We start from the raw sequence: 13,851 nt of genomic DNA on the forward strand, positions 1-13,851 counted from the left end.
GGGGCTATTTTAAGCCAAACACTGGGTTTGGGATTAAGTATAAGGCAGGAGTAATTGCCACTGTGTACTTTCTAAGCTCTATCTCTATTTATAATAACCAATATCCAAAAGACCCAGGAACTAAAATATCTTTTGTTGAGCTGAATATGATATAATCTTCATATCTTTTTTGAAGTAGGTGGTGTATAAGTCATTAAAAGAATACAATAGTTTCATGTAGTATTTAAAGAGTTTGAAGAGACATAGGATACCATACTGGGATTCTGGTCTAAACACTGTTTCTTAATTTGTTTTAAAAAAAAATCCTCACCTGAGGATATGCCTATTGATTTTAGAGAAAGAAATAGAGAGATAGATAGAGAGATGGGGGTGGGAAGGGAGCGAGAGAGAGAGCGAGCGAGTGAGAGAAACACTGATGAGAGAGAAACATCAATCAGGCGCCTCCCTTATGCGCCCTGACTGGGGATTGAACCTGCAAACTTTTGATGTACAGGATGACACTCAAACCAACTGAGCTACCTGGCCAGAGCCCAAATTTGTTCAATGAAGTGGAAAATTCTTGCTCTACTTGTCTCTGAGTTGAGATGAGGGTTCCATGACATAAGAAATGCAGCAGTCTTTTGTTACTGTAAAACATTATATACATCAGCCATAGTGCTGTTATGATGCTTAAACTAAAGGGACATGGAGTGAGCTTTACAGATGTGTGGTGGGTTGGAAGATGATGAGGAAGGGCAGCAGCTTGAGACAACTGCTGAAAGGCAAGGGAAAGGCTAGGACTGAAGTCCATGAGAAAGTTTTCAGCACCTTTGATCCAAGAGGTGGTGGGGCTGGCAACTGCAAAAGGAAGAAGAGTAGAGCTCTGCCCAGCTTTGGGCAGTAGGAGCTAGAGGCTAGATGTGGGTTAGAGAAGAGTTTGGTCATTGCTTTATCTTGGTGCCTGACATAAAGAAGTCAGCAATAAATATGTGTTGGACTGACTAACTATGACTGAAATAAGCATCTCCTTCGGGGGCATAAAATAGACTCACTCCCCCAGGTCACATGCTCACATGCAGGAGATTCTTAGCTAATTTTTTTTTTCAGAATGTATGTATGCATTTATTTAATTTTACCCATACCCTGAACCCTGCCATTTGGCAACCGTCAGCTTATTCTCTGTAAGTCTTTTCCTGTTTTGATTTGTTTAATTATGTGTGTGTGTGTGTGTGTGTGTGTGTGTGTGTTTTAGATTTCACATGTAAAGGAAATCATATGATATTTGTCTTTTTCTGTCTGACTTATTTCATGTAGCATAATACCCTCTTGGTCCATCTATGCTGTTGCAAATGGGAAGATTTCATTATTTTTTATTGCTCAATGATATTCCATTGCATATACATGTCACATTTTCTTTTTCCATTCATCTATTGATGGATAACTGTGTTGCTTCTATATTTTGGCTATTGTAAATAATGCTGCAATGAACATAGGGGTCATATATCTTATTGAATTCGCATTTTTGTTTTCTTCAAATAAATACCTAGAAGTAAAATTGCTGAGCTGAAGGGCTACTCTATTTTTAATTTCTTGAGGCCTTTATGCTGTTTTCCACAGTGACCAGACAAATTTTTACTCCCACCAACACTGCATGAGGTTTCCCTTTTCTCTATATGCTTGTCAACACTTGCTATTGCTTGAGTTTCTTTAACTAAAAATATATATTTTTATTATTTATTTATTTTTTGTTCGAATACATTTGTCTCCATTTTCCTGCCCTCATTTTCCCCTGCCCCACTCACCCTCACCTCCCTCCCTCAGTCCTTCCCCACTTTGACTTTGCCCATGGGTCCTTTATACATGTTCCTTGATTTGATCCTTCTTCTTTTCCGCATTACCCCCATCCTCCTCCCCTCTTGTTATTGTCAGTTTGTTTTTTCTTTCAATGTTGCTGGTTATATTTTTCGTGCATGTTTGTTTGTTGATTAGGTTCCACTTTTAGGTAAGATCGTATGGTATTTGCTTTTTGCCCCCTGGCTTATTTTGCTTAGCATAATGCTTTCCAGTTCCATCCATGCTGTTGCAAAGGGTAGTAGCTCGTTCTTTCTTTCTGCTGTGTAGTATTCTGTTGTGTAAATGTACCATAGTTTATTGATCCTCTCATTTATTAATGGGCACTTTGGTTGCCTCCAACACTTGGCTATTGTAAATCGTGCTGCTATGAACATTGGGGTACATAGATTCTTTTGAATTGGTGTTTTGGGATTCTTAGGGCATAATCCCAGCAGTGGAATTGCTGGGTCAAAAGGCAGTTCCATTTTTAGCTTTCTGAGGAAATTCCAAACTGTTTTCCACAGTGGCTGCACCAGTCTGCATTCCCACCAACAGTGCACTAGGGTTCCCTTTTCTCCACACCCTCGCCAGCACTTGTTGTTTGTTGATCTCTTTATGATGGCTATTCTGACTGGTGTGAAGTGTTATCTCATTGTGGTTTTAATTTGTATTTCTTTGATGGCTAGTGATGCTGAGCATCTTTTCATATGTCTCTGGGCCCTGTGTATGTCCTCCTTGGAGAAGTGTCTGTTCAGGTCCTTTGCACATTTTTTAATTGGATTGTTTATCTTCCTGGAGTAGAGTCATGTGAGTTCTTTATATATTTTGGAGATCAAACTCTTGTCTGAGGTATCATTGGCAAATATATCTGCCCATACAGTTGGTTCCCTTTTCATTTTGCTGATGCTTTCTTTAGCCATGCAGAAGCTTCTTACTTTGAAGAAGTCTCTTTTGTTTATTATTTCCTTTATGTCCCTTGCTCAAGGGATATATCTGTGAGAATATTGCTGCATGGGATATCTGAGTTTCCTGCCTATGTTCTGCATAAAAGTCTCTAGGACTTTTATGGTGTCTTGACTAATATTTAAGTCTTTTATCCATGTTGAGTATTTTTGTGTATGGTGTCAGTTAGTGGTCCAATTTCAATTTTTTGCATGTAGCTGTCCAGCTCTCCCAACACCATTTGTTGAAGAGCCTATTATTACTCCATTTTAAGATTCTTCCCCCTTGGTCAAATATTAATGGACCATAGAGACATGGGTTTATTTCTGGGCTCTCTATTCTGTTCCATTGATCTATGTGTCTGTTCTTATGCCAGTACCGGATGGTTCTGATTACAGTGGCCTTTTAATATAGTTTGATGTCAGGTATTGTGATCCCTGCTACTTTGTTCTCCTTTCTCAAAATTGCTGCAGCTATTTGGGGTCATTTATGATTTCATGTAAATATTTTAACTCTTTGTTCTATATCTGTGAAATATGTCATTAGTATTTTAATAAGGATTGTGTTGAATCTATAAATTGCTTTGAGTACTATGGACATTCTGATGATGTTAATTCTTCCAAATCATGAACACAGTATATGCTTCCATTTATTTGTGTCTTCCTTAATTTCTTTTTTCATTGTTGTATAGTTTTCTGAGTACAGGCTGTTTATCTCCTTACTTAAGTATATTCCTAGGTACTTTATTTTTCCTGTTGCTAGAGAAAATGGGATTTTCCCCCTGATTTCTGATTCTGATATTTCATTGCTGGTGTACAAAAAATGCCTTCAATTTCTGAATATTGACTTTGTATCTTGCTGCTTTACCAAATTTGCTTATTAAGTTGAATAGTTTTTTGGTAGAATCTATGGGCTTTTTTATGCACACTATCATGTCATCTGCAAACAATGACAGTTTTACATCCTCCTTTCCAATTTGGATGCTTTTATTTCTATTTCTGGTCTGATCACTGTGGCTAGGACTTCCAATACTATATTGAATAGATGTGGTGAAATTGGATAACCTTATCTTGTTCCCAATCTTAGTGGGAAACCTTTTAGTTTTTGCCAATTGAGGCTGCATATTTTTCACATATGACCTTTATTATGTTGAGGTATGCCCCCTTTATTTCCACTTTGCTGAGTGTTTTTATCATAAATGGATGCTGTACCTTATCAAATGCTTTTTCCCCATCTATTGATATGATCATGTGACTTTTGTCTTCCCTCTTGTTTACATGATGTATTACATTTATTGATTTGAGAATATTGAACCATCCTTGCATCCCTGGGGTGAATCCACTTGATCATGGTGGATGATCTTTTTAATGTATTGCTGGATGTGGTTTCCAGTATTTTGTTGAGGATTTTATCATCAGTAATATTGGCCTGTAGTTTTCTTTCCTTGCAGGGTCTTTATCTGGTTTTGGGATTAGGGTGATGCTGGCCTCATACAAAGAGTTTGGGAGCCTTCCCTCTTCTTGGATTTTTTTTTGAATACTCTGAGGAGTTTGGGGGTTAGCTCTTCCTTTAATGTTTTGTAAAATTTTCCTGTGAAACCGTCTGGTCCAGGGCTTTTGTGTGCAGGAGATTTTTTGATTACTGCTTCAATTTCACCAGCTGTTATTGGTCTATTTCTTCTTCATTCACCGTTGGAGGTTATATTTTTCTGGAAATTTGTCCATTTCACCCAGGTTTTCAAATTTCTTGGCCTATAATTGCTCATAGTAATTCTTACAATCCTTTATATTTCTGTGGTTTCAATTGTTATTTCTCTTCTTTCATTTCTGATATTATTTGTTTGGGTCCTCTCCCTTTTTTTCTTGATAAGTCTGCTTAAAGGCTTGTCAATTTTGTCTATCTTTTCAAAGAACAAGCTCCTGGATGTGTTGAACCTTTCAATTGTTCTTTTAGTTTCTATGTCATTCATTTCTGCTCTGATCTTGATTATTTCCTTCCTTCTACTTACTCTGGGATTTATTTGTTGTTGTTTCTCCGGTTCCTGAAGATGTAGTGTTAGGTCTTTTATTTGAAATGTTTCTATCTTTTTTAGGTAGGCCTATATTACTTGAACTTTTCTCTCAGGACTGCCTTTGCTGTGTCCCATAAGTTTTGGACTGTTGTGTGTTCATTTTCATTTGTTTCCAGAAACTTTTTGATTTCTTCCCTTATCTCATTATTGACCCATTCATTGTTTAATAGTCTACTGTTCAGGCCCCATGAGTTTGAATGTTCTTGAATTTTTTTTTTGAGGTTTGTTTTTAGTTTCAAACCCTTGTGGCCTGAGAAAATGCTTGTTATGATTTCAATTTTCTTGACTTTGCTGAGGCTTGCTTTGTGTCCTATCATGTGGTCTATCTTTGAAAATATTCCATGTGCATTCGAGAAGAATGTGTATTTTGCTTCTTTGGGTTGAAAGATTCTATATATGTCAGTTAAGTCCATTTGATTCAGTGTACCATTCAATTCCACAATATCCTTGTTGATGTTTTGTTTGGAGGATCTGTCCATTTTTGACAGTGGGATGTTAAAATCCCCTACTATCAGTATGTTGCTGTCTATATCTTTTTTGAAATCGTCCAAGATTTTCCTTATATATTTGGGTGCTCCTATGTTGGGTGCACGTAAATTTACAATGTTTATGTCTCCTTGATAGAGTCTTCCATTAAGTATTATAAAGTGCTCCTCTGAGTCTCTTCTTATGGCCTTTGTTTTGAAATCTATTTTGTCTGATATAAGTATTGCTACCCCTGCTTTCTTCTCTTGCCCATTTGCCTGGAATGTTTTTTTCCACCCTTTTACTTACAATATGTGTAGGTCTTTTGTTCCGAGGTGGGTCTCTTGTAGGCAGCATATGTGTGGGTCATGTTTTCTTATCCATTCAGCTATGCTGTGTCTTCTGATTGGGGCATTTAGTCCATTTACATTGAGAGTTATTATTGACAGAAACGTATTCATTTTTTCTCTTTGTAGCTGTGTTTTTCTCTTTCTCACTCTTTTCCTTCATCTTCTTAAACCAGTCCCTTTAGTATATCTTGTAGTGCTGGTGTGGTGGAGACATAGTCTCTTAGCCTTCTTTTGTCTGGGAAACTCCTTATTTCCCCTTCTATTTTAATTGAGAGCCTTGCTGGGTAGAGCGGCCTTGGTTGTAGGACTTTATTTTGATTGCTTGGAATATTTCTTGCCATGCCCTTCTGGCTTGTAGTGTTTCTGTTGAGAAGTCAGCTGCTAGCTGTATTGGGGCCACCTTGTATTTTACTACTTGTTTCTCCCTTGCTGCCTTTAGGATTCTTTCTTTGTCTTTGATATTTGCCATTTTAATGATGATGTGTCTTGGAGTAGGCCTCATTGGGCCCCTTTGATTGGGGCTCTCTGTGCTTCCTGAACCCGTGAGACCTTTTCTTTCCTCATATTGCAGAAATTTTCCATCATTACTTTTTCCAACAGGTTCTCTATCCCTTGCTCCTCTTCTCCTTCTGGTATCCCTATTATGCAGATATTATTGTGTTTCAGGTTGTCCTGCATTTCCCTAAATGCCTCTTCATTCTTTTTGAGTCTTTTTTCCATTTCTTGTTCTTTCTGGGAGCTTTTTTCTACCTTATCTTCCATCGGCTGATTCAGTCCTCTGCTTCATCCAGCCTGCTTTTGATTCCTTCTACTGTGTTCTTCACTTCAGAAATGGTATTCTGCATATCCTCTTGTGTCTTCTTGATAGTTTCTATGTCCTTTTCCAGGTTGATATAATTTGCTCTAAGATCCTGATAGTTTCTCTGCAGTTTCTCATACTTACCTGTGAGCAGGCTGAGCTCATTGAGCTTCCTTAGAGCCATTGTTTTGAATTCAATATCTGATAGTTCCCTTGCCTCTATTTCATTTAGTTCTCTCTGTGAGGATTCCTCCTTTCCCATCATTTGGGGGGAACTTCTTTTTCTTCCCATTTTTGTAAGAGTCTTTTTTTTTTTTTTTTGCTTCTGCTTCAATTGATTCGTCTAGATTTCCTGACTTTGTGGATTAAACTTCTATGGTAGTAGGTGGGTATTTTTATTTATTTATTTATTTATTTATTTATTTATTTATTTATTTATTTTCTTTACTTTTCTTCCTGGGTCTGCCTCTGATAATGTCAGTTGTTGACCTTATCTGACCTTGGGTTGTTTGTTTGAGCTTTCCAGGAATCTACTGTCTGTGTCTGTCTCCTGTGATTGTCAATCTGGTCACTCTGTCCTCATCTGTCAGGCTTAGGCACCACAGGGTGGAGCAGTGCCTCCTGATGGCGGGACTATCATGCCCGTATAGGCTGCTATCACTCAGGGGAGTAGTCTGCCTGAGCAAGATGGAGATCATGGACTGGGGAATAGTCAGCACTGGGAATCCCCAATGCCTCTGTCTCCAGTCTCTCCTTGAGGGTCTCTGGGCTGCGCTGTGACCCTTTTGGCCAGAGATCCACTATTTCTGTGGATCACTCTGCACTTGCAGGCCAGCTCACTTGCACGCACACTAGCCAGCCGCCGGCAAGTGCAACCCAGCTTGGTCAGTTTAGAGTCTTCTATTGTGTGCTTTCCCTCTTTTGGCTCTTTGTGGGCATGACCTGCCTGCACAAAATGGGGACTGCGGAATGGGGAGGGAGTCTGCTCTGGAACCTCAGATAATCCTCCAGTTCTTTCCCTCACCCCTCTGTCTCCAGTCTCTCCTCAAGAGTCTCCATGCAGCTGTGTGTCCCCCTTGGCCAGGGATCCTCTATTTCTTCCAGCCAGTCTGCACTCAGCCCCTAGCCCACACACGCACAAGCTGTGTGCAGAGTGTGCAAAGGCAGGTTAATTGATTCACTTATGCCTGAGTGAGATGGTAGTTGCAGAGTGGGAGGTGAGTTATCACTGGGGCCGCGCTGGCCACTGTCTCAGTTCTCTTCACAAAGTTTTCCTCACCAATCTTTTCCCAGGCACCAGCCCACTCTGCTTCCACCTCTACCCAGAGATCAAGGGAGGAGGCTTCCACTGGAAATTTTTGTGTTGGCCCTTTAAATGTCTCTTTGTATCTCCAGTTGCCTGTCTCTGGCAGAGAGCACCTCTAAGCTTTTCAGGGTTGTGTTTTGTCTGTGTATTTTCCTGGTTTCAGCTGCTGTAGTCTAGGGGTCCTTGTTTATAATTCAGACCCTGTTGTTCTCAGGGGGATCCAACTGGCCGTTTCAATGTCCCTCTGGTGCTGGTGCCTTGGGCACCCAGCCCATCCTCTCGAGCCTCCACCACACTTCTCATCTATTCAGATGTGTGAAAGTTGATTCCAGTGTCTGTCTGTAGCTCCAAGGCTCCTCTCCCTCTATCGTTCCATTGTTTTCCAGGTGATTTCTCCACTATTTAGTCACAATTCCAGTTTGGTCTTGGGAGGAGGTCACCGTGACTCCCATTCACTCCTCTGCCATCTTTTTTCTCCTCCCTCTTGTCTCTTATTGATAGTTTCTATGTCCTTTACATGCTGATATAGTTGACAGTAGTTCCTTGTAATTTCCCTGTATTTTTTGTTAATTCTTTCAGAGGTCACTGAACTCATTGAGCTTACCTAAAACTGTTGTTTTGAACGCAATATTTGATAGTTTACTTGCCTCTATTTCATTTAGTTCTCTTTCTGTGGATTCCTCCTTTCTCTTCTATTGGGGAGTGTTTTTGTATTCTCATTATTTGTGAGACTTTTCTTTTTTTGCTTCTGCTTCTTAAATTGATCTATGTTGACTTCCTGACTTTGTGGTGTGAAATTCTATGACAGGAGACCGCTGTTTTGTTTTTGTGTGGATCTACCTCTGATGGTGTCAGATGTTGACCATGTCTGACCTTTGGCAGTCTTTTCGAGACTTCCAGAATCTACTGTCTGTGGTTGTCTCCTTCAGCTGTTAATCTGGTCACTCTGCACTCAGCAGTCAGGCTCAGGCACTACAGGGTGGGGTGGAGTCCCTCCTGGGAGATTCTATTGGGTCCTCTCATGCTGTTGCTGCTCAGGGGAGTGATCTGCCTGAGCAAGATGGTTGCTGCCATATGGGGAGGAGCCAGCACTGGGATCCCACCGTCTACACTCTCAGTTCTCTCCTCAAATGTCTCTAAACCACTCTGCACTCCTTTCAGCCAGGGATCTATTATCTGTGACAGGCACTCTGTTCTCAGCTGTCAGGCTTAAATACCACCAGGCCAGGACAGAGTCCCTCTTGCGGGCGAGGCTATTGTGTCCTCTCCCATTGCTGCCACTCAAGGGCATGATCTGCCTGAGTAAGATGGTTGCTTCTGTATGGGGGATGAGTCACCAGCATATTCCCCCTGGTTATTCCCTCAGTTCTCTCACCAAAGCGTCCTTCCCCCATCTCTCCTATGACACCTGTAGCCCACTCTGCCCCTGCCTTCACTGGATTCCAGGGTAATTGGCTGCAAACAAAAATCTATGTGTTGGCCCTTTAAACAGCTCTTTGTGTCTCTAGCCACCTGTCTCTGGCAGAGAGCAACCCTGCTGCTTTTTATAGCTGGCTGTTATCTGTGTACTTTTTGGGCTCTGGTGTTGTAGGCTGGAGACTCCTGCTTGTGATTTAGATCCCACTCTTCTCAGGTGATATACCTGGCTGTTTAAATATCCCTCTGGCGCTGCTGCCTGTAGGTGCCCAGCCTGCCTTCTTGAGTCTCTACTGCACTCCTTACCAGTCAGGTTGTGCTAAAGCTGATCCTTCTGTCTGTCCAAAGTTTTAAGGCTCCTCTCTCACTATTGCTCAGTTGTTTGTTCCAGGTGATTTCTCCACAATTTAGTTGTAATTCTAGATTGGTCCTGGGAGGAGGTCAGTGTGACTTCCATTCACTTGTCCTCCATCTTGCCAGTCCTATTCCTTGATTTTTTGATGATAGTCTTTTGGTTAATTTTAGTAAATGTGAGTTGAGAGGGGTGGCCAGGCAGACCCAAGGTCCAAGACTCAGTCCATTAATAGATGAGCTCGTATTATGTGTCAGTTATCAAAATCACATGTATATATTAAATTCTGTCTCTAGGATAAAGGGGCATATTCCTAGCACACATCTTGGTAAGTTTGTTACTTATTGTATATCTCTTTAATATGTCTTGGCTGGCTTGATTTGTGTCTTGTCCTGGTCTATAGGTATTCTCCAAGTCTGAGAAGGCAGTTCACTCCTGATAATAATAGCAATACTATTTTTAATTATGGTTACATATGTTGAGCACCTGATTTTTGCTACACCTTGTGCTAGACAGTTCACATAATTTAATTCTCTCAACAGCTCTGTAAAGTTGGTATTATCATGATAATTTTTAAGGAAACTGAGGCTCAAAGAAATTAAATAATGTCTGCATGGGCTCCCAGCTGGTTAATGGCAAGGAAAAACTTAAATCCAATTCTGATGGTGCAAAACCCCATGCACTTTCAGCTTTATGAAGCTATATCCCAATTTCACCATGGTCTTGCTCCCTGGGAAACCATCTGCTATTTTTTTTCCTCTGTTCTTTCTCAGAGGTCCTTCCAAGATTTTCAAATATGTGAGACTCCAGCTTTTGCATCTTCAGACATGACTGATCTCCTGAGCTCCATTTTATATCTTTTAGTTGGGCATTTGGTTTGGCTACCAGCTATAACTTCCCAGACAGCTGGCAGGAAACAAAATTCTTCCCATCAATTCTCCAACTGGTTATCTTTTTTTCTTCTGATTACTCTTTTTGTCAGTAGCACGCTGTCTTCAGTGCTTTTTTTAAGGTTTTGTTATGTCCCAAAATGTCACTTGCATCCATTTCTGACTTTTTAGCCTATGGTATCCACCCTTGGTCAGGCCTCTTCCACTTGGGCCTGGATGATTGAAATAGCTTCTGATGTGAGCCAGCTACTAGAAAGCACAACACCCTTGTGTATATTAGAAAAAGGCTCCCTTTCCTCTGAATGAATGCAGCCCCATACCACTGCACAAGACTTGGCCAGCAGAGCACTGGCTAGAATTCAGTTCCTCAGTAAGGAGATCTTGTGCAGTAAACAGCCTGCACAAACAACTGTGCATGGTGACCCCAGAAGGGAGCCCTCTCCTTGCCTCCTGTTTCTCTTTGTTCAAAACATTCTCATGTAAGGTAATTTCAAAGTATTCAGCAACTTGTATGGCATGGACACTGACCAATCAAAATGGACACTGGTGTTAACCTAGGAGCAGAATCTACAGGCTTCCTGCTGAGTCAGGAATTTCATTGACTCTGTAACTGCTGGGTGGTGGGAAGAGTTGAGGAAATCACTGGGGAGGGGCTAGGGTGGAACTTGGGAGTGGACGTTTACCAACCAGTACAGCAGTCTTTTAATGTTTTATAACTGGCACAGCATTCCTGGCATGTGTGTAGGCTGAATATTAACTCTGCTAATTCCACTCTGAATAACTTTCCACAGGTCTCGGTCCAACTTCATTCATCCAGTGTCTGGATATTTCCCACTTAGCAATCACTAATTTTTGTTGACAACAAGAATCTCAACATCCATGACTGTATTAACATAGGCTTAAATTTAGGTGCGGTTATTATCAGAGCGAGGTGAGGCTTTTTGCGGACATACCTCAAGGGGGAGCTCAAGACGTCCTCCTCTTCCCAAACCTCCTGATTTACTACTCCATCAGCTCCCCTTCCCTCTCTGCTCTCCAACAGGAGGAAACCCAGCCTGGAGTCAAGGCCTAAAGGGATCCATAGAGTCATACAAATGGGCTACAGGATAAGGGAGATACACAGAACATTAAGCTTGGCAGATGTTTAACACAGATGTTAAACCTGGTCCTCTCTATATCTCTCTATCTAATGTTGTCTCACTCTTTTTCTTACTATTTCAAACAGGGAATCAGGCTCTTGGTATTTTCTTGATTATAATGTTTTTTTTGCTGGGCCAAAAAATAGAAGCTCTTTGAAGAGCAGAGGGCATGGAGAGAAAGGGATGTACTTCTGGGGGTATGGCTGGAGGTTTCCCTCCATGAGGAAGGAAACAGACGGCCATGCCCTGGGGAGAAGCAAGGCCTTGGAGGAGGTGGCACATCTAGTGAGCCTGGTTTACCTGCTCTTGAAGCCTCACCTGAAGGGACACCATGGTGCCCTAGGTACCTGGTGTCTGCAGAAGCCCCTCGGACCTTTGCTCAATTTGGGGAGAGGATTCCTCATACCGACTACTGTGAATGCCTAACCAGGTGACCAGGATGGTGTTTTAGAGTTAGATTTAATAAAGAAAATAAAGTGATGAATAGTTCTTGCACATCTGTATCTATAAAAAACATTTTATGCTTGCTTCAGGCTTCTTTCTTGCATTTCTTTCTATCTCTGCCTTTGTTTTTCAGCTCATCTCCTTTTTTTGCTTCTTGCTCCTCCCACATGTCTGGTGTCATAGTATGGGTCTGGATTGCCTGCCTCGGGGTGGAGGAACTCTCTATGAAGTAAGCATAAACTAGCAGCAAGTGGCTCAGAACAGGGGAGCACGGAGCCCTGGCTTGGGCAGCTCTGCCACAGTCAGTGTGGGCAGGGGCTCACCTTTGCTCAGGTCACTTTCCATGCCTTCTCCATCTGTCTGAGAGCTAAGACCTAGGGCCAAAATCAATCATGAACCTGGGGTAGGAGCCAAGAAAGCCAGTCAGCCTGGCTCTGTCAGGTCCTGAGTCTGAGGCCCAAAATTGGTCTCTGCGCAGCAAATCAATCTCCAAATTCCTTCTCCTCTTCTTTTTTAATAATACAACCTGAAGTTAATAATACAACTATCCTTAATAATATAACCATCCAGAATCAAGACTACGTTTCTCAGCCTTCCATGTAGCTAGATACAGCCATATGACAAAATTCTGGCAATGGGATGAAAGCAGAAATGTCCTGTGTGATTTTGGGGAAATGGCCTGTGTTGCTGTGGCCTTATTTGTCTTTCTTTCTTTTTCTGTCTGGGATAACAGTGGACAAACTTCTGTGAAGGAACAGATAATAAGTATTATCAGCTCTGTGGGTCATATGATCTCTGTTACAACTACCCAATTCTGCTGTTGAACCTGGAAAGCAGCTATAGACTATACATAAATGAATGGGTATAACTGTGTTCCAGTGAGATCTTATTTACCCAAAATAGGTGGAGGACTGGATTTGGTGGTGGGTAGTATTTTGTCTATCCCTGTTTTGGATGTATATGTGGTAGCTGGACTGAGAGCAGCCATTTTGGCCCAGGAGATGGAAGTCATGTACTGAAGATGGCAGAGAAAAAAGCTAGAAGGAACCTCAGTTCCCAGTTTTCACAAAGCCACCTTATGAGCCCTATGTATTTAATTTATGTGAGAGAAATAATTTTCTGTCTTGCTGAAGCTACTGTCAACTGCAAATGAACCTAATCCTGACTAATAGGCCATTCATGTGTGGTTATTCCCAACTCACCAGGTAGGAGTCTATTGAAGAATATGGCGTCAAAGCTCTAGCGTTTTCCAGGAGCGTATTCTGTACTCTGTATACCTCCAGAATTTTCCATCTATTTTGATTAAGGAAGGCCAACTTTGTAGTTGATTTCCTGAGACCCATAAGATGGTGAGAAGCATGCATAACTGGCAAGCCCTGGGGATTGGCAGGATGGAACATTCCAGATAGCAGGCTGCCCCTGCCAGCTCTGTACACTAGAACCCAGCTTTGACACATGCTTAATGAGATTTACAAGGTACCAATGTAAGTACACTGAGTTTCAACACTTTGTTTTTTTAATTGTCAGTGGAAGCTGTCCTTAGAATCAGTAGAACTGGGAGAACTGGTGGTGTTCTTTAGTAATTCTTCCAAAGATTTAGTTTCTTGTGTCTGAGGGACTGACTCTGCTGAGTTCCTTGGGGAAATCCAGAGACCATTTCATAAGATATGGGAGTCTGACTCAAATAGAATCACAGGGTACTAGAGAAAGAGCTATGGAAAAATCCTGCAACTTGGCTTGGACTCCAAGAATGTTTCCTTTCCCATAGCTACCAGAACGTTGTAGCTGACCCCTTGCCAGGAGTCTTGTTCACTCTTCTCATTCCCTGAGCAACACTGCAGTTGCTTCTGGGGGCAGACTTCTAC

The sequence above is a fragment of the Pteronotus mesoamericanus genome, unplaced genomic scaffold, assembly GCF_021234165.1.
Source record: "Pteronotus mesoamericanus isolate MK-2021 breed Mesoamerican mustached bat unplaced genomic scaffold, CSHL_Meso_final contig_94, whole genome shotgun sequence".
Lineage (NCBI taxonomy): Eukaryota > Metazoa > Chordata > Mammalia > Chiroptera > Mormoopidae > Pteronotus > Pteronotus mesoamericanus.